This window comes from Pinus tabuliformis, chromosome X, assembly GCF_031772625.1.
Source record: "Pinus tabuliformis cultivar Carrire ecotype Pingquan chromosome X, CPIR1, whole genome shotgun sequence".
NCBI lineage: Eukaryota > Viridiplantae > Streptophyta > Pinopsida > Pinales > Pinaceae > Pinus > Pinus tabuliformis.
The window spans coordinates 1,103,569,995-1,103,592,577 of NC_142308.1; positions in this window are offsets into that span (position 1 = coordinate 1,103,569,995).

The following is a 22,583-nucleotide window of genomic DNA, read 5'->3' on the forward strand; positions in this document are numbered from 1 at the left end:
TTTGATAATAATAGAATATGGTTGAAGGTTGTCGTGTCCCATTTTCCTATGTTATGAGATTTTTGTGTGTTGTGTTAATTATTTGTTATCTTAGAAGGTTATCGCTCAATGATAAGCATATCACAACACTGAATAATTAGGGCACCCAATTTAAAAGAAAATATTTTTTTTGCCATTGTTATGATGTATGTTTTGAGTATTTACCATCTAAGTGGGCATATCAATCATGCACTAAGAACCGTTATGTCTTGATAAACACTTTATTTTGATTCCCTTCCTCGATGTAGAAGATTGGTTCGCACAATCCCGATAGGTTCCTCAAGCGATACTTCACCTATTTTGCAGTTGATGTTGAAATGGATGGTGTCTAGTGGGGTTTTGTTGGTAACATGTCTCACATTAACCCAGATCAGTCTATACAGAGTGCCAACAAATGGTTTAGCTTCCAATACTTAGGTTCTTTATTGAAGAGAATGTGGAATCCCACCAAGGAGGAAATTGATCAATGGATTGAAGAGAAGAAACACGAATTCACCACTAGTGTAAGTAGAGGTCGATAGGTTAGGATTCATGAATCGATGCAATGGTATGTTTTTACTAAATTTACTGAATTTTTGTTTGTTGGGCTTCCAAAATTGTTACCATAGTGGATACAAAAGTTAAATATTTAGAATAGGAACTGGCGACCTTTAGAGCTAAAGCGTTCGACTTGTAAGTTGATTTAGTAGTTGAAGGATATCGATAATAACATTTCCTATGCCACAGATTATTGATTTGAGAGTATCTTAAGAGGGTACATTATAGAATTTTCTATTGAATCCATAATATCTTTTAACACCACTCAAAGAATGTTTTTGAAGGGATCAGAGGGAATATGTATCACATAATTTCCCATTTCTATGAAGTTATTATGCAATAAGGAAGTTTTAAAGTTGGAATCCAACAACATGAGTGGTTAAACCCCTTATATTCAAAGGGAAAGCTGGTGGATGACTAAGGAATAATTTGAGGGAACATGTGTTATCACCAAAAAATTGATCATCTAGAATAATTTACTAGATGGATCAAAGTACACCATGTAAAGCCAATTTTACCATAGCAAAATTGCTTTCACTGTGGGAAATTACTTAATAAACCACCTTTGTTAAGTAATTTATAGTTAAACCCATGAAGAATAGTTAAATAAATCACTACTTATTTGATTTTCTTCTAGGAATAATTAATTAAACCATTTTTTTATTATTATTGCTTGTCAAATTTGACCCAATCATGAAAAATAAATGGATAATGATTATTTTTCTTATTTTTCTCAAAGAATAATTAATTAATCACTAATTAATTTTTATTCTTTGTTAAATTTGACTAAATACGATAGGAATAATTAAATAAATCCTTATTTGTTTATTATTCCTTAACTAATTCCTTGAGATGATAAATAAATCAATTATTTATTTATTATGCCTAAATAAAAGTTTAAATATTTGTTTCCCTCCTAAACAAATATAATAAAATATTCCAAGTGGTTATTCCAAGAATGAGATCAATAATATTTTATTATTGCTCATTATTGGAGGATAAATCAATATTTTGTTATAAATAGAAGGGTTTTACATTCACTATTCACTTTTGATTATTTTCATTGTTGCACTCACCATTGTAACTCTGATTATTTTCATTGTCACACACCATATTTTTCTGGGTTTATGCATTATAGAGGAGAGAAACTGTACAAAAGCTGAAGATGTTTGAGAATAGCCAAGAACCCATCCCATAGAGGGGGACTGGTAACATTTATCTATTCTCTTCACAGGTGTTATTATTAAATTATTCTTTATATATCTGGTTTCCATTGGATGTTTGGGTTTATTACTCTTTCTTCCACTGTTTAACTATGATCGTAGCATAGATCATAATTTTGGCAGGTTTTGTTTCTATCAATAGCTACAGATCTACAACGTTTAACAGTTATTTCTATTATTGAAATTTTTTGTCATCCACAACCTTAAGTGGGTTCTTTTCATACATCATTGAGAAGAAAAAACTTCAACAAAATGGCGACTCCACTAGGGAATAATTCTAATTTATAACCTTCGGGCTCCAATCAAAATTGGCAACTCCGCTAGGTTTTATACAACAAATCCAGAAACCTAGGTGACCTTTGGTTTTTAGCTTAGGGTTTCTTCTTTTTTCGATTCTCTTAATGTTTCCTAGTGTTTTAACCCTATATCTAATAAATTTCTAACTTCTGCAAGCTTTCTAGTCATTTCCGCAGGTCACAAGAACTAGCCGCAACAAAGGCAACACTTTTTTCCTAAATTTACAGACCGGGAGTCCCAAAACAAAAATAATAGTTTTCAGCCCAAAGGGTGCAACCTGGGATTAGAAATGCAAATTTCAGCCCAAAAGGTGCAACCTAGGATTAGTAATGCAAATTTCAACCCAAAAAGTGCGATTTCTTCAAAAAATAGGTTAGAACCTGCGATTTCTGGGTTTTAGGGTTTTTCTCAGATTTGTTTTTGGGTTTTGCTAACAACTATCTTCTGGGTGTCTGATCTCTGTCTCATCCTGGTTAGGCCTTGACCCACTATCTTTCACTCGTCGAAGTCAAATTTAGCCCCCCCTAGGGCTTCTAGTACACTTCCACCTTTTTAGGAGTTTAGTTGAGTGAGAAGTTTGAGTTTCTGCAGCACTTTTAGCCACATTCTCTAGATGTGTAACCTTTTCTTTTAGATATGTTAGTATAGGTTGCTACCATCCATTGTTTCACATTTAAACTTGTTTGGTCATTCCCTTACAGTCCCATAAGTTGCCCTAGGTGTTTCACCCATCTCTCTATCATTTTGTAACAATCTTCCCCTCTAGTTTTTTGTTGTTTCTGCACCACTTTCCAATAGCTTAGAGTCACTTGATCCTAGTCACACCGACATTCAGATCTCTTGACCATTTCAATGTATTTCCCATCAGTTTAGCAACCAAGCAGTACAGTGTTTGCAAACCCATCTTGGGTAGGGTTTAGTTAATCGTTTGGCTGTTTATTTTATGTTATTTATTTTAGTTTATTTGCAACAAGTTTTTTTCTTTTTTACAAACATGATGACGGCTTAATAAATTAATACACTTGCACACACAAGCACAACTTAAGTGAAGGGCACTTGGTTTACACCTCTAATCCAAGACTTAACATAATAAATGTATCTCACCCATCAGAGACAAAAGATATATTGCTGATCTCCCTTCACAATTTCCGTGTTTCGTATGTCCTTCCATCATTACACCACCAAGGCATGTGTCGCGAAGACTATTAGGCCTTCACCCCCAATTTCCACTTGGGCGTATTACTCCTCCCCATTAGGTTCGACATCATATCCATCCAAGTCCCCATACCGACTCTTCTCCTAGTACTTCTGATTCCTCATCTGATTCTGAACCTCCTTCACCGCATATCATCACCATGTCTGGACCCACAAACTAGTGGTGGCTTTGGTGCTATACCGGTTGTCACATCAAGCACAACAATCTCAAGAACAATTCTGGAAGCTCCCATGCTCCCCTTTATGGTTGGGTTAAGTCTACCAGATCTTAAGGAGTTGATAAACAACCCCATGCACCATGATGCTGGTTGTCCCTCTATGCCGACTAAGCTTCCCTCAGACATCCCAAAGTTCAAGGGTATTGTTGTAGAGGATCGTAACAACCATGTTTGATCCTTCCACATGTTTTGTTTGTCTAACTCCATAACCGATGACTTCATTTGTCTTCGACTCTTCCAACGCACACTCACTGGAGATGCTGCAAAATGATATGTAGACCATTCCACCTCTGATTTTGTTTTCACAATGCTTGCTAAAGTGTTCCTTTAATATTTCTAGTTACCTCTCTAGTACGACACTGGCACAAAGTTATTGACCACGTTTTTTCAATCCTCCATGACTCACCTTTCTGACCATGTTCAAGAGTGGTGTCAAAGGAGGAGCACATGTTGTGCCCTGCCTTTCGAAGACTGTGTCTATCTACATTGTTTTCTTAAGAGCCTTTTATCCCCCATCAGGAAATATGTCACGTTCCATTTTCCTCAAACCGAGGAAGAATCTCTCCAGACTACTTTGAAATATGATCTGATTTATGCCCAATTTGGTTATGTCTATAGCATCATTCCATACCTCACTCATCCTAGAAGTGCCAATGCACCAAGGGCATGTCATGATACTACCGATATCATTGGATCCCTTTCACACTCTTAACCATACCCTTAGCAGAGTTATGGCTACCTGCAGGGGGGCACTAGTTCCTTCGACATTTATACCACTCCTACTGGCAACATGTTTCCCGAGCCCTAAACTATCTACTAAATTGTTGCTCCTTCTTATGCATAGCTTGGAACTCGAAGCCCTCAAGCATTAGTGCTATAGCATCCATGCATCCTCATCCCCAGTAGCCACCACCACCTCATGCCCAGGTGTTTGCGCATCAGAGTGATACCAATCCCTCAAATTTGAAGAAAAAGAATAAGGGGAAGTGTAATGATGGTAACCAGGGTAAACAAGGTAACTGGCCTAGTGAACCCCAGGGGAACCAGCTTAATAGCAAAAACCAGCAATAGGCCAACCAACCCAGACAGAACAAGGCTATTCATACAAATAAGCCTTATGCATGTTGTGGTGTAGATGGCCACAATACACATGAGTGTCCTCTTTTACCCTAGATGAGACAAATGTGGGAAGCTCAAGTAGCTTCTTAAGGTCAACAATAACCTCAGAATCCTGCGCCACCTCAACCGGCTGTGCTCACACATCCTTTCCCTCAGCAATGATTTGTTTCTTCTAAACCCCAGCTAGGTCAAGGAGTCTATTCACCCCAACCTTCTCGTCTTGGTGACTACTAGATCCTTATGATGGATTCGGACAAGGTCAATACCTCTGATCAAAAACTAACTCCTCAACACTCTTTTATTACCATCTCTGCCAAGTAATCCAGATCCACCCACATAGGACCTCCTCCATTTGTGGGTGCCTCTCCTATGTTTCTACCAGGAACCGTTCCTCTAGGTCTCAACCATCTAGGAGCTATTCTACTGGGACATTACCCTACATGACATTACCTTTCTTATTTCACCCTTCAGGAGTATTTTCTATGCCTGTCATGGCTTTGTTGATCCTTCCTAATGTGACTTTGGGGATCCTTATTAGGTCCCTATAATACTAGTGATTACCCCATTACTATTGTAGTTGTATCCCTTATTAATATTGTTGTGCCCCTATTGTCCCCATATTGTTATTACTGTGCCGCATAAAATCCCTCTATTGTTATTTTTGCGCCTTTATATTATTATTGTTAGGTTAGCTGGGTTATATTGTGACTCCGTAGACTCCTATATATAGAAAGGAGGTTTTGTCATTTGAATCATCAAAGAATCATTCGTTTGTGTAATGTAAAGGAGGTTTCCTCCTCGAAGAGGCTGAATTCTAAGGCGTTGATCTATCTTTTGTATCTTTTTGTGAGCTGGTTTCATAACATTTGGTATCAAAGCTTTGGATTCTAGGGTTTTGCTACTCCAAATAGGTCATCGTGGCATTTTCGCTATAACTTTTTTTCGGCAACATTTCAAATCCTAAAAACAAAACCCATTTGGGTTGAAATCGTTCTGAACGTCTGGTCCAAATTCCAGAGCTTTTCATACTATATTTGCGGAGATATGATCTGAGAAAGTTGGCCTTTTTGCAGACTCCTGAATTACATTCCAAATAGGTGACCTGGGGAAAATAGTCATAACTTTTGTTTTGAGCATCAGATTGAAATTTCATAAGAAGTTATAGAAAGGAGACAGACTGTAGTTTCATGTGTATATTTTTCAGATCCTAAGGTAAAAACAATGAAATGAGGCACTTCATACAAGTTCGCTCTTCTGAAAAGGTATATAATCAGGTCATCTTGGGAGATTGTGCATAAATCTTTCTTGGAGAATCTAAATTCGATTAGACTGGTGGCACTAGAAATAGGACGCAGAGGGCTACTACAGGTCGCAATTTTAGAACTTAAAGATCCGAAAATACAGAGTTACAGTCGTTTCAATATTGAGCTCCTAAAATCAAGAAAAAGCAAGATGAGGAAGTTTGATGGAAAGGATCTGGTAAATTCGATACTACAGATGGAGAAATATTTTGATCTACATGGTGCACCAATATTACAAAAGGTATGTATTACATCTTCATATTTATAACAAGATCAATTTTTATGGTATAAAGGGCTTTGTTCTCCTAAAATACTTGTTACGTGGTCAATTTTCATGGAGGAAATTATAGAACATTATGAGAATACCAAGAGAAACACCTTCTTTAGAGAAACACCACAACAATTGGAAGAATAAAGAGAAAAAGGGCTTTGTTACAAAGTGGAAAGAAAAATTATGGCAACAAGCAATTCTACCCCTCACAGCTATAAGGATGGAAGTGTTTTTTCTCCTAGCCTTCCACAACCTACAAGGGTTATGCCACAACAATTGGAAGAAAAAAGAAAAAAAGGGCTTTGTTACAATTGTGATAGAAAATGCACTAAAGGTCGTAAGTGTGCTGAGAAGAAATTATTTTACATAGAGTATGAAGAGGAGGAAGAAAAGGATCAAGAAACAACAAAAGAAGAGGATATACACTAGGACCCAACCCTAGAGAAAAAAGAAATGAATCTGACCATATCTTGTAAAGCATTGGCAAGAATTACCACTCCTCAAACTCTTAAGATAGAAGGACATTTCAAGAAGAAAAAGGTTCAAGAAGTGAAATATCACATCAAGAAAGAAGAAATGAATCCAACCATATCTTGTTATGCATTGTCCAGAATTACCACTCCTCAAACTATCCAAATAGAAGGACATATCAAGAAAAAAAATGTTCAAGAAGTGAAAGATCACATCAAGAATTAGGAAAGGAATCTAACCATATCTTGTAAAGCATTGGAAGAAATTACCACTCCTCAAACTCTCAAGATATAAGGACATATCAAGAAGAAAAAGGTTCAAGTAGTGAAAGATCACATCGAGCATCAACAACAAGTTCTCCAACTTTTAAAGGATAATGCCACTTTGGTGTAAAATCGAATGAAACAACAGGTAGATCAACATCGTAGTGAAAAATGTTTTGATGTAGGTGATTGAGTATTTTTACTGCTACATCTCAAGCAAGCAAAGAAGGATAATAAATTATCACCAAAGTATTATGGTTTGTACAAGGTGTTGCAAAAGATTGGTACTATGGCATACAAATTGAAGCTTCCTGTAGCTTCTCGAGTGCACCCAGTTTTCCATGTTTCATGTTTAAAGAAGGTTATAGGCGACAAGCTCCTAGTACAAACAATATTGCCTGAACTTGACGAGGAAGGAAAAATTATATTGGAACTGAAAGCAGTCACAGAAATAAGAACTCAACAGCTACAAAATCGATCGATTTCGGAGTATCTCATCAAGTGGAAGAACTTATCCTCTGAAGATTCCACATGGGAGGATGGGAATTTTATACAGAAGCATCCAGAACTACTCAAGCGTTGAGGACAACACTTTTTTGAAGGAGAGGGGCATGTTAGGTCCCTATAATACTAATGATTATGCCATTACTATTGTAGTTGTATCCCTTATTAATATTGTTGTGCCCCTATTGTCCCCATCTTGTTATTACTATGCCCCATAGAATCCCTCTATTGTTATTTTTGTGCCTTTATATTATTATTGTTAGGTCGGCTGGGTTATATTGTGACTCCTTAGACTCCTATATATAGAAAGGAGGTTTTGTCATTTGAATCATCAAAGAATCATTCATTTGTGTAATGTAAAGGAGGTTGCCCCCTCGAAGAGGTAGAATTCTAAGGCATTGATCTATCTTTTATATCTTTTTGTGAGCTGTTTTCATAACAATCCTAGTATGGTACATTGATCCTCCAGCAAGCACTCTGCCTGGTCTGCTACGACCATATCATGCTTTGACCTGATTTCAACCAGTCCCCATGACCCCTGTTGCTACTTCAGTTCCATCACAACCTCAACAAGAACCCATTCCTATTGTGAAAGCATCCAAAGAGGGGGGGGAATCTAAGAGGAAAGAACTTAAGGACAAGGCTGCCCCAGCTCCTCCAGTCCTTAAGGCCCCTAAGTTGTTACCTTTGTGTGCTTTGTGTAAAGTGGTTAGGCATGCCACCAATAATTGTCCAGTCCTTCCTCATCTTAAACCTTTGGTTCATGAAGCATTCTCGGAGTCAAATATCCCTAAGGTCCAAATTACTTTACCGGGACGAATCGGGAAACTCAAAACACTCCGCACAAATCACCTTCATGCCTTCTATGATCATTATGGTCACTATTCCCATTTTTTTTGTCATCTCAATGAATTTCACGATTTCCTTGGGGTGATTCATGAATACGAGGACACTCATAACAGAGCCTCTACTCCTCTACCTATGGATTCTAGTACCACTAGTCAACCAGAAGAAGGGGACTCTGGTCTCGCCATTGTGATCCCTCCCCCCAATGTCGAGATGAAGGACACCAAGGTACATATCCTTTACCTATCATCGTCCTTGAATTCCTCGGAAGAAAACGTTTCTAAGGTTTTTGCGTGTATTTCTATCGACCCTCCTTCAACAGAATCCCACGTCTCAACATCAATAGACCCTTTGTCTACCATTCAAGATGATGTGTATGTGAACCTTATTGCTCAGGTTGATGGACCAGGTAATGCCGTGGCGTGATGTATCCAGTCTTCCTCCCATCCTCCCATCTCCCAGACTGATTAGGACACCATGGAAGCTATGATTACCCCTGATTACCCTTACCCTTAAGTAAGGGGGCCTTTATTAAGAGGATTTTGAAGGCCATTTCCTTCTTAATTCTCCCAATGTGCTCTACCTCAAGAAATGTTTCTCACAACACATCCCTTTAATTTGTGTTTCTTCATTCTTTCCATGTAGTTTAGGTAGATCACCTCATCTCATCTATTGTCTTTTTCACCTTTTAGATGGATCCATCATCCACACCATATATTGGTCATGCTGGTGGTGCAAGTTGCTTCTCCCAGAATCTAGCCTCGGTAGCTTGGGCCATTTTTACCCCCTTGCATACGTTAGTCATTTCAAACAACGTATGCATTAGATCTGCCACCAATAATCAGGCTTGATATGATGTAGTGATAGTTTTTTAGTCTGTGCCCTCACTCATTGCATCATCCATCTTCATGTTTGTTTATATTCCTTGCTACTTGTCATACAATTGAATTGTGTGTATCATGTCCATAACCAAGTTCTATTTAGAAAATATCTATGAGTGAAGCTATTGGTATGTGAATTTGAAAGATTACTTTTTGTCATATCCCTAGAGCCCAAAATCACTATGTACATACCATTGCAAACAACATTCTAGATTGGAATTTATCACATGTATACCACAAAAGTCAACCATAAACAAAACAAATGGTGAACCACCATCATCATATAAAATGCATAATCATATTATGTATCATAAAATTATTTTGAGCCATAGCTCTAAATACATTGGGGGGCACATAGGCTCCTACATCAGAGGATAGCGTACCAATTGGGTTTGAGATGGCTGAATCCATTTTTTGAGCACTCATAACACAATGATGCTCAATGAACTCCTCCTACTAGTGGGAATCATTCCAACCTTTGCATACCAGATTAGCATCCCATGCTTGGGGGCATGATGGTTTTCCCTTGGCCATCTTCTCAATTAAGTCTCGACTTAGATCCCATCAGATCTAGGTATGGTCGATTATCCTCCCATTCCGTGGATAGTTTGTCCTACCGGCCTCCCCAGTGAGCCATATACCAATCACATATCGTAGATGCTTGATAGCATCTCTTCAAATGTTCTACTCTATGTCCACAAAGTCCCCATGTTTGACTTAGTGAGTGAGGATGATTCTAGAACTCCTCTAGTAGTTCATTCTCGTCCTCCTCTTCCCTTAATACTTCACCAAGAACCATCATTCCAAGATGCATTAAGGCCATCTTTAGACAAGTAAGGCCACTTTTCTGAAATTTGTAGATCCTAATTCTTATGGTAGGTTTGTCTACTACAATCTCCATAAGATTTAGGGCCTTCTCCTACTCTCAAATTGGATGGAAAACACCCTTTTATAGGAAAACCCATAGTTTTTCCATCGCACATTGTGAGTATACCTTATCTCAGTTTGACAAATGGTTAACACCATTGGAAATCTCTCACCGAGCTCTAAAATGGGTCTTCCTCATTTTTTGATTCTTTGGCACTTCACGTAGAAACCATTTTTCCAAGAAGTTCACTTCATCGTCTCTCAAAATCGAATTTCATCCTAAAGCAACACTTGTACTTTGAGATCCACCTCCTCTTACTACTCGTCATAACATATGTCACTTTTCAGTATGAGTAACCATCATTTACTCATGTTCTCATGGTCCCCACTGGGCCTCGTCTGTGTGGCAGTGTCAATGAGTCACCCTTGTTGAGAGCATCCACAATGAGTCACCCTTGTAGTATTGGAGTCTATTTCATGCCCCATCATATCATGTCACACTATTCCATCCATATTTGCATACTGTTCATCATGTGTTGCTCATTCTGGCCTGTAGTCATACTCTCCCCATCCCCTCCAGAGTTGAGTGAGTCGCTACCAAGTCAACCATGCACTTTATGCTCTGACAAGGGTAGTCATTTGTTTCTCCCTCAGTCCCATTTCCCCATTATCCTTGGTGTTAGTCCATCAGTCAAATTACTATTTCCCCTCATGCTTTAGTTGAGGATCCTCAATGCTTCATCTATTGCAGACCCTATTCTGTTGACACAAGCTCATTTATTCCACAAGAATGTCCTAGAGGGCGGTGTATCATGGTTCTAGCCTCCATTATTACTCGACGCCATTGATTGAGCAGGGGGCCTCATTATTCCCCTTTGACTTGGTCATTTCATGTTTTTGATCCATACACTTGATGGTCTAGTGATGCAATAGATTGTACCAGTGGTTCCTAGGCATGTGTTAGATGTTTCAGACCTCATGAGGGGGTGGCCCTTTAGGTAGCCCCCCCACATGCTCGGATGCATACCTATTATGCTACAACCTTAGATGCAGTTCCACAGATTTGATGGGTTCAGTTCCTACTAATCAAAGTGTTCATAATAGAACATCTCCTTCAAATTATCTGTCCAGTTTTGTACAGCTCTTCCCTGTTCAGCAGGGCTTCTCCAGTTATTCTACGCTCCCACCCATTTCTTGAGGGAAGGGGATTTATATCTCATGTACTCAGATATTATTGTATTAAGTCCTGGCACATGTTTTTACCAGGTGTATTAAGTATATGGGACACATTGTATTATTTTCTAGCTCTGTTATGCCAGCATGTCATGTACCATTCAATATGTACTTCATTTCTCAGTTTTATATGTTGGGTGAACCATTATTATTGTACTAAGTTATCTCATTGTGTATGGGTATGCCTCCCCCGTCTCATTGAGGTTCAGTACCACAACATAAAAGGACACTTGCATTAGTCTCACCCCCTCTATACCTATCCTCTTTCAATTCAACTTCATTGGTCTCTCTCTCTCTCTCCTTGACTCCGTTATGTTTTCTAAGTGATTGTGTCTTTACAATGTACCTCGGTTATACATTTTTCTCCTAACACTCGTACGTTGCGAGGCAATACGTTACCACCAATAAAATTGATTATCTAGCCTAATTTACTAGATGGATCAAAGTACACCATGTAAAGCCAGGTTTACCATAGTAAAATTGCTTTTACTATGAGAAATTACTTAATAAACCACCTTTGTTAAGTAATTTATAGTTAAATCCATGAAGAATAATTAAATAAATCATTATTTATTTGATTCTCTTCTAGGAATAATTAATTAAACCATCATTGTATTATTATTCCTTGTCAAATTTGACCCAATCATGAGAAATAAACAAACAAATTGTCATTTATCTTATTTTTCTCTAAGAATAATTAATTAATCGCTAATTAATTTTATTCTTTGTTAAATTTGCCTAAATCCCTTAAGAATAATTAAATAAATCTTATTTGTTTATTATTCCTTAACTAATTCCTTGAGATGATAAATAAATCATTTGTTTATTTATTATTTCTAAATAAAAGTTTAAATACTTTTTTCCCTCCTAAACAAATATAATAAAATATTTCAAGTGGTTATTCGAAGGATGGGATCAATAATATTTTGTTATTTCTCATTATTCGAGAATAACTCAATATTTTGTTATAAATAGAAGTGTTTTCCATTCATTATTCACTTTTTATTATTTTCATTGTTGCACTCACTTTTGTAGCTCTAATTATTTTCATTGTCTCACACCATACCTTTTCTTGGTTTATTCATTATACAGGAGAGAGACTCTACAGAAGTTGAAGACGTTTCAGGATAGCCAAGAACCCATCCCATAGAGGGGGACTGGTAACATTTATATGTTCTCTTCACATGTGTTATTATTAAATTATTCTTTACATATCTGGTTTCCATTACATGTTTAGGGTTATTACTATTTCTTTCACTATTTAACTATGATCGTAGCATAGATCAAAATTTTGGTAGGTTTTGTTTCTATCAATAGCTACAGATATACAACGTTTACCAGTCATTTCAATTGTTGAGATTGTTTGTCATCAACACTCTTAAGTGGGTTCTTTTCATACATCATTGAGAAGAAAACACTACAACAACATGGATGAGATGTGGCAGTAGAATGATGCAGAGAAAAGATGAGCTATTGATAACTTTGAACAAATTGTTAAAAGGTATGTCGAAGAAGAAACGTGAAACAATGCATCGTAGATATGTATCACATATTTTGACTCTAGAGCATCACATAGTGAAGAAGGTTCTAAGGAAACAGTGAGAGAGTAGAAAGGTCTATGTTGGTACCTGTTGTTTGCCAAAGAATAGTGAAGGAGATAATGAGAAGTGATATGAGAAGAAATAGTAGTAGAGACAATAAAATCCCTAACAGAGTGGACATTGGAATGCCACGCATAGTCGAAGAGGATGGAGGACCTTCACATCTTAGCCCAAGACTAGTATAAGGCATGTATCCCGGTAAACCTAGTGAGAATACACCTTCTTTCAAACCCACAACTTTGTGTGCATCTATTGATCAAGAGATAAGTTCCCTAAGCCATGTGTTATCACCAAAAATTTGATCATCTAGCCTAATTTACTAGATGGATCAAAGTACACCATGTAAAACCATCTTTACCATAGTAAAATTTCTTTCACTGTGAGAAATTACTTAATAAACCACCTTTGTTAAGTAATTCATAGTTAAACCCATGAAGAATAATTAATAAATCACTATTTATTTTATTTTCTTCTAGGAATAATTAATTTAACCATTGTTTTATTATTATTCCTTGTCATATTTGACCCAATCATGAAAAATAAACAAATAAATCATAAGTTACCTTATTTTTCTCTAAGAAGAATTAATTAATCAGTAATTAATTATTATTCTTTGTCAAATTTGACTAAATCCCTTAGAAATATTAAATAAATCATTATTTGTTTATTATTCCTTTAACTAATTCCTTGAGATGATAAATAAATCATTTATTTATTTATTATTTCTAAATAAAAGTTTAAATACATTTTCCCTCCTAAGAAAATATAATAAAATATTCCAAGTGGTTATTCCAAGAATGGGATCAATAATATTTTATTATTGCTCATTATTTGAGGATAACTCAATATTTTGTTATAAATAGAAGTTTTTTCCATTCATTATTCACTTTTGATTATTTTCATTATTGCAGTCATTGTTGTAACTTTGATTATTCTCATCATCACACACCATATTTTTGTTTGGTTTATGCATTATAGAGGAGAGTGACTCTACAGAAGCCGAAGACATTTGACGATAGCCAAGAACCCATCCCATAGAGGGGGACTGGTAACATTTATTTGTTCTCTTCACAGGTGTTATTATTAAATTATTCTTTAGATATCTTGTTTCTGTTGGATGACTGGAGTTATTACTCTTTCCTTTGTTGTTTAACTATGATTGTGGCATAGATCATAATTTTGGAAGGTTTTGTTTCTATCAATTTCTGCAAATCTACAATGTTTATTAGCCATTTATATTGTTGAGATTGTTTTTCATCCACAATCTTAAGTGGGTTCTTTTCGTACATCATTGAGAAGAAAACACTAGAATAAAATTAGCGACTCCACTGGGTTTTATACTTTAGATCCAGGAACCTGAGTGACATTTTGTTTTCAGCTTAGGGTTTCTTCTTTTTTGAATTCTCTTAATCTTTCCTAGTTTTTTAACCCTAGATTTGATAAATTTCTAAGTTCTGCAAACTTTCTGGTCATTTCCGAAGGTCACAGGAATCAGCCACGACAAAGAGGACATTTTCTTCTAAGATTTGCCGACTCGGATCCATGGAATAGAAATTGCAATTTTTAGCCCAAAAAGTGTGATGTTGGATTCATAACGCACCTTTCAGCCCAAAAAGTGCAATCCCTTCAGAGAAACAGGTCAGTACATGCAATTTCTAGGTTTTAGGGTTTTTCTGAGATCGGTTTCTGGGTTTTGCAGAGATTTTTCTATTTTGTGTATGACCTCTATCTTATCCTGCTTAGGCCTTGATCCACTCAGTTTTACTCGTCGAAGTCAAAGTTAGCCTCCCCCATGGTTTCTAGTACACTTCCACCTTTCTAAGAGGAGTTTAGCTGAGTGAGTAGTCTAAATTTTTATAGTGCTTTCAGACATATTTTCTAGATCTCTAACTTTCTATTTTAGATCTATTAAGATAATTTGTTACCATCCATAGTGTCACATTTCCACTTGTTTGGTCAGTTTCCTTAGGGTCCCATTGGTTTCCCTAGGTGTTTCACCCATATCCCTATCTTTTTGCAGCGATCTACCCTCTAGTTTTTTGTTGTTGCTACACCACTTTCCAGCAGCTTAATGTCACTTGATCCTAGTCACACCGACATTCAGATCTCTTAACTCGTTCAGTGTGTTTCCCATCGGTTCAACCACCAAGCAATACAATGTTTGCAAACCCAGTTTGGGTGGGGTTTAGTTAATTTTTTGCTATTCATTTTCTATTATTTATTTTAGTTTATTTTCAACAAGATTTTTTATTTTTACAAACACGATCTCGGCTTAATCAATTAATACAATTGTGCACACAAGCACACCTTAAGCGAAGGGAATTTGGTTTACACTGCCAAGCCAAGACTTAACATAATAAATTTATGTCCTCGCACGCAAACAAAGATATATTCCTAATCTACCTCCACCATTTCTGTGTTCCATGTGTCTTATCATCATTACGCCACCAAGGCGTGTGTCGTGGATACTATTAGGCCTTCACCCCCAGTTTCTGCTTGGGTGTATTAATCCTCCATGTCAAGTTCAAGTTCATAGCCCTCCGAGTCCCCATACCAATTCTTCTCCTAGTTCTTTTGATTCCTCATCTGATTTTGAGCCTCCTTTAGTTCATATCGTCACCATGTCTGGACCCACAACTGGTGCAGGAACCCAACTTGGTGTTAGCTTCAGTTCTATACTAGTAGTCACATCAAGCAGAACAGTCTCAGGAACCCTTCTGGTAGCTCCCATGGTCCACTTTATGGTTGGGTTAAGTCTACTGGATCTTAATTAATCGATAAACAACCCCATACACCATGATGCCAGTTAGCCCTCTATGCCGACTAAGCTTCCCTCAGACATTCCAAAGTTTGAGGGTATTTCTGGAGAGGATCCAACCAACCATGTTCGATCCTTCCACATGTGGTGTTTGTCCAACTCCATAAACGATGACTCCATTCATCTTCGGCTCTTCCAATGCACTCTCACTGAAGACGCTGCAAAATGGTATGTAGGCCAACCCTATGCATCTCATTCCGCTTTCCCGATGCTTGCTAATGTGTTCCTTTCATATTTCTAGTTACCTCTTGGGTACGATACTAGTATGCAGTTATTCACCACATTCTGTCAATCCTCTGCCACTTGCCTTTCTGACCATGTTCAAGGGTGGCGTCAAAGAGGAAGCACATGTCATGCCCCACCTTTCAAAAATTGTGTCTATTTATATTGGCTTCTTAAGAGCCTTTTATCCCCCATCGGGAAAGATGTCATGTCCCATTTTCCTCAGACCGAGGAAGAAGCTCTCCAGACCTCTTTGACATATGATCTGATTTATGCATAATCTCGTTATGTCTATACCGTCACTCCAAACCTCCCTTGTCCTAGATGTTCCAATGCATCGGGGCTTCTCACACCACCAATGGTATTGTTGGATCCCTTTCACACTCTTCACCATACCCTTGATAGAGTTATGGCTAATCACAGGGGGGGACCAATTCCTCCATCACTCATGCCCCTCCTGCAAGCAACATGTTTCCTGGACCCCAACTCGTGTACCAAACTGTTGCTCCTCCTTATGCACAACTGACGGTTGCAACCCCTCAAGCATTAGTGCTGCAGCCTCCCATGCATCCTCTGCCCCATCAACCACTTCCCCCCCAGGGACAAGTGTTTGTGAACCATAGTGCTAACAATCCCCAAAATTTGAAGAAAAAAAATAAGGGGAAGGGTAACAAGGGTAACCAATGTAACCAACCTAGTGAACCCCAGGGGAACTGGCTTAACACCAACAACCAGCAATAGGGTAACCAGCACAATCAGAACAAGGTTATTCACACAAATAAGCCTTGTGCATGTTGTGGTGTACATGGCCACTATACACATGAGTGTCCTCTTTTACCCTAGATGCACCAAATGTGGGAATCTCAAACAACTTCTCGAGGTCAATAGTCACCTCAGAATCTTGTGCCACCTCAACTGCTCATGCTCACAAATCCTTTCCCTCAGCAAGGATTTCTTGCTGCTCAACCTCAACCAGGTCAAGAAGCCCACCTCCCCCAACTTTCTAGTCCTGGTGATTACCAGATCCTTATGATGAACTTTGATCAGGTTAACCCCTCCAATATCAATCTACAAACTCGGTCACGCTAACATGACAAGCCCTCCACTTTTCCTGCTTCTGATTCGAAAACCAAAGTATCTGTTGAGCCTCTTACGACATGTTATCACTCAGAAATTTCTCAAGGTTAAAGAAAGAGATTTACGAGGTAACCATAAACCAAATTTTAGGCTTAGACTCTAGCCAACCTAAGTCTAGAGAGGGCTCTCTCTATATTACTTATCTTTGTTTGATGGGATATTAGGCTAGTTATGAAAGTTCAGGGGGGTTTTGATTTGTGTTGAATATTTGGTGGTGGAATTCTTGGAGCAAATGGATAAATCTAGTTCTTCAAGCCATTGGACCATGGAGTCAACAAATGGATAGCATAACTAGACCAGATCATCAAAGGGAATGTTCACACGGCAGGCTAGCAAATAAAATGCAAATCTTTAGGCCTAATGGGTGAAGTGATTCTAACCAGGGTGAAAGGGTACTTAAGAATCCTTGGGCCAGGATCAGAATGAAAAAAAGAGGGTAATCATGAATAAAGGGCAGTTAAGAATCCTTTACTATAGATCAGAGGCGAAACAACGAAAGCTAAGGAGAAGTTAAGAATTCCCTAGCTAAGATAGCTTAGGAGAAAACATTAAGAATTTAAAACGGTCAAGTTAGAGTGAATTCAAGCAATATCCAAAATATCATTCCTTGCTATACATTTATATTTTAGAGAAACAAAGAAGATTATGGAAAAAACATAAGGAGAAACAACATTGAACATGAGAGAATACTTATTTGTATTTCTCTTTACACAAGAATCCTGTAAAATATCTGATCTTTATTCCTTGATCCAGCAAGCCAATCTAGTCATTGATACAATAGAATTTTGATTTGAAAGAAAAAGTCTATAGAAATGTCTTGGAATCCACCCAAACTACTTGAAATGAAGAAGTATTTATACAAATTCTAAACTGAAATATCTTGAAGAAATATAAAGAATGGTTTTACAAATATCTCAAATTGTTTTACATTAATAGAACTTAAATAAAGGAAATTCAAAACTAATGAATCTATTTGGCACTATTTTTATGGATTGAGGGTGAGAAAGAAGAGAAATTCGAATTTGGTAGCAACTCTTAATTGATGATGAGGCATCCCAGTCACTAAATGCATCCTTTCTTTGTTCATTCTACCCAAACAATTCTGCAAAATTAGGGCCCATTGATACCTTTGTATATCTCAATATAATATAGACATCTAAAACGTGAAAGAGTTTATTGTAGATAGGTATGTTTTTGAGATAAACCTATCTCAATTTCCCAAAATTTAGCTCCAACTGTTCACAATATTCTCTGTAGCAGGATGTCAAAAATAGGACTTTGTAAAGTCTGAAAAATAGGTTGTGAAGACATGCACTGTTACACAGTAATTTGTCACTGTCTTCCTACTAGTCTTCCTACTGTGTCATGAGTCCAAATCATCCATGCCCATGCTCTCTAACGTTGCAAAATGACCCACTTTGCCAAAGTTTTTTCTATCATCACGACTGTTGTAAAAATAAATGCGCTGATGAGCGCTCCAAAACAGACCGAATGCACTGCCAGCGCGGAAGTACACGTGATTCCTGCGCTAGTCGAATTTCATAAGACAGCGAACTGTTGATTATATTTTATCGCGCTGACATGAATTTCTTGGTTATTCAGTAGCGATGTCAGCGCTCCAGTGCAGTTATGCACCCACGATGATCCAGTCTGGGCGAGTTTGTTCTAGCAGCCGCCCTTCCAGATGACTCCAGACCTAGTTGTTGGCCTTGTAAATGTCGCCCTCCCTTCTCTGGCATGTATGTTTCGTCATTTGAGCCACCTTCCTTGGAGATAGGCTCATCCTCCCACCATTCATGGAGACTCCTTCTCCTATTTAAGCCTCCACCATTGCCATGAGCTGCTAGTTTGGAATTCACAGTGTTTGGAGTGTTGCTGATAGTGTGTGAGCTTGATAGGTAGCTGGTGTGACAAGTGTGGGATTGCTAGAGAGCTTAAGGAAGGTTGTGAAGTGTTGTGATCTTGTGTGAACTTGTGTGAGAGAGAGTTTTGTCTTGGGAGATCTACCTTCAAGGGTGAATGCTTAAGGGACTTGCTGGCTGGGCCCTCTTGAGAAGGATTTGACGTCAGAAATATGGTTGTATTCTTCTTTGTTTATTAATAATAAAAGACTATCATTATGGTTCCACTCTTATTGTCTTTATGATGGTATTTGATTTATATCCTTTCTGACTGATATATAGTTACATCTACTAGATTTTATGCTTGTGTTTGTATAATTATTTGCATGTGCATGTGTCTGTGCACGAGGATCATGAGGATTGTGACCAGCCAGGGCAAAGGAACGGGAGCATCAACTCTTCTACAAGTACTAGCATTGGAATCCAGGTAGGCCTTCATCATTGGTCTTTTATTTGTAATTAGGAACCTGCGTGTTAGCATTGTTTTATTGTTACTAGACCTTGTTTGGACTAATAGGGATCGCCTCTGTCCGCAGAGGGGATTTACCTCCACAACATGCACTTATCTAACTTTTGGTAATACTTGTGTAACAAGTGAGATGGGTTTTTTATATTATCTTTTTAGGAACACAAACCTCCTCTAGTTTCTCAAAAATCATCTTGGATTGGCCGAACTTGTTTTTGCAAAACTATGACTTAAACATGAAATTTTTTAAGAATGTACCATTTTTGCTCCCATTTCATCTTTTAACCTTAAATTTCTTTTAACTATTTTTCACTTTTAATTTGGATAAAATTCAATGTTGCTGGTGAAAGTGTTTTCATCTCTGTTTAACCCTTACTGCCTCCATGTTTACTTTTACTGCTCTATTTTTTCATATATCTTCTCTTTGACATGAATCTATATGCTTTGTAATTGTCTTCTCTGTTGTTTGTCTTCATGCTAGCTGCTTTACTTGACTTGGTCTTCAATCTGATACTCTTTAACCCTCATACACTTTGACTATTCTTTACTGTGTCCTTTTACCTTCACTGTATAATTTTAGGTTTTTACTATCGATTTCAACAATAAATCATTTAATTTCATGTTTCCTCTGCTTGTCTTTTAATTGTGTGTTTTATTTTGCATCTATTTTTTAATAGATTTGATAGCAATCTCGGAGTAAATAGGTCTTATGACTAGTATTAAGAATGTTTGTCCAAGGCTACGATCTTTTGATCACTTGTAAAATAAAACAAACTATTACGAAAACATTGGGTTGACAGGGAGGGTCATAATGGCTTTATCGAGCTTTATAGGTCTATGGAGTGAGTCCAAAGTGCTCTTGGGAGTTAAACCATGCTTGAATTGCTTAGCAGAGGATTCAGGTGGCGTAGAAGGGTTAAACATGGTCTTACTGCACAAACAAATGAAAACGAGCTAAACTGGGGTTTTCGTGCTTAAACGGGTAAACACTTGATTCTTTTTTAATTTTGGCGCAAGGTGAACAGTAGACAGTTTTGTCATTTAGCGAGAGGGAAGTAAGCGGTTTATTTTGCACAACTTTTGTGGGCTTGGTGGTATTCAGGAGGGGTCGCCAAATGCCATACCTCATCTAACACGTAGCATTGGGGGCCGAGAGGAAAACCACTTTATTGGGTGGTTATTGGAGAGACATCGAGTGTGGCCGATATGATCACAAGCCATTGGATGAGGGGGAGGGATGATCAACAGTGGTCGAGATATGGACTTGCAAAATGATTTACACATAAATTTTTCGGGGGGGGGGGGGGTCCATGGGTCTAATCATCGGCAGTATAAGATTTTGTGGTTGACCAGGATCATTGGGTCAAAATTTAGCCGTTAGCATTATAGCTGTTGGAGTCTCTGCACACTCTATTTAATCAAGCATAATCCAGATTGGTGCTTCAACTTGTCCTGACGATGAACCACACTGGTTGGTTCGAAACGCGTCGACAAAAGATTGTTTATGTGATTTTGCCGAAGATATCTAAACAATGTTATGGATCACAGAAGTCTAAATTCGTTAGTATAAGATTATCTTAGAGCTTAATCTCATCAGGGACTCTTTAACACATGATTAAGGACTGAGGGCAGGTTTTTAATATATTTTCTGGGATATGGGGTAGTCATATAGTTTATAACTAAACTAAGGGGTGGGGTAATTTTGTATAAAGGAGTTAAATATATATAGGATTGTGGGTTTTCTAGGATTTTATATATTTAATTGAAAAGTGAATATGAGGTGAAATGAGCGAAAGGGGTATTGTACTGAGGTAGATGAAATGTTATGCACTTTCCATACACTTAGTACTTAGGATAAATTTAATTTGGTGGGTTTTTTGCATAAAATATGTTTATCAAGGGGCTTTCCTAGGAAAAAAGAGTTTAACCTTTAGGAAAGGAGTTTTGTGAGGGGGATGAATGAATTGCAAGGGAATTTAACACGTTTCCTTCTTAAGTCATCAAGCCGAGGGTCCAGTCCCACCAGAAGTCATAGAAATGCTCTGAGCCTCTTTGACTTAAAGAACTATAGGTATTAATATTTTTATTATGAAAAGGAAGTTAGTGAGTGCCATAGGGGTTAAAATGAATGATGGCGATGTTGACTAAATCATATTGTGAACCATTGCCTTTGCTTTGTTTACCACTTATGCATATTTAAAAAAGGCACTTGGAACAATGACATAAGTGTTTTTTAATGTAATCACATGATATTTCTGCAACTTTTCTACTACTTACCCACTTACTCATCCTACCATTTTTTCTTCACTTTATTAGGGTGCATTTAGGCAAGCAGACCCTTATCAATCTTTTCCTTTCTTTACAATGTAAACTATCTAATTCTAACCTTATATCATCCAAGGGCTCAAATTAAACTGATGAGCTCCTTTTATTTACTCTACCTATCTAATGATCTGCCAAGATTAAACAATTTGGTCAAATTTTATTCTCAAACTATCAACATGAAGCTTAAAGCATGGCATAATAAAGATTAAATAGTTTCAATACCATGGATTGTGGCATGAATAATAAGCTACACACAATCATTACTATGCATAAAAGTAAATAGTAGTGGCATTTTGACTTGCACACTTTCATGGTATTTTGTTTTTGGGGTTCATATTTTTCACTTTTTTGGACCTTTTCTTATTTTTTTTGTCCTTTGATTTTTCTTTTAAGACATACCCTCTTTTCATTTTTTTATTTTTAAATATGGAAAACATTTGTAAAAAGCAAAGGTATGTACATATTACAAGGTTTAACCTTAGCCATTCAAAATTATGACTCCTATTGGTATAGGAACCTAACACGACACAAAATGTTCCTTTACAGATCCCTTAACCCAAAGTCGAGGCCATTCCTAAGATACCAAAGGGACCATTACGCCAATGCAGCTTCTAATATAGTTGCTCAGACATACAATATAGTAGATGACTTGTCATAATCACGTGCCACCATGTCGACACTAGAAGTCCTCTAGTCATGTCTACCCAAAAAAAAGCTTTACTAACTACCTTGGGTGCAATGGATCGTTTCAATGATCATTTGATTATCTTTCCAGTTGGTACATCAGAGAATCCCCCATTATGTTCCTCTGTCATTTTCCAGACACCA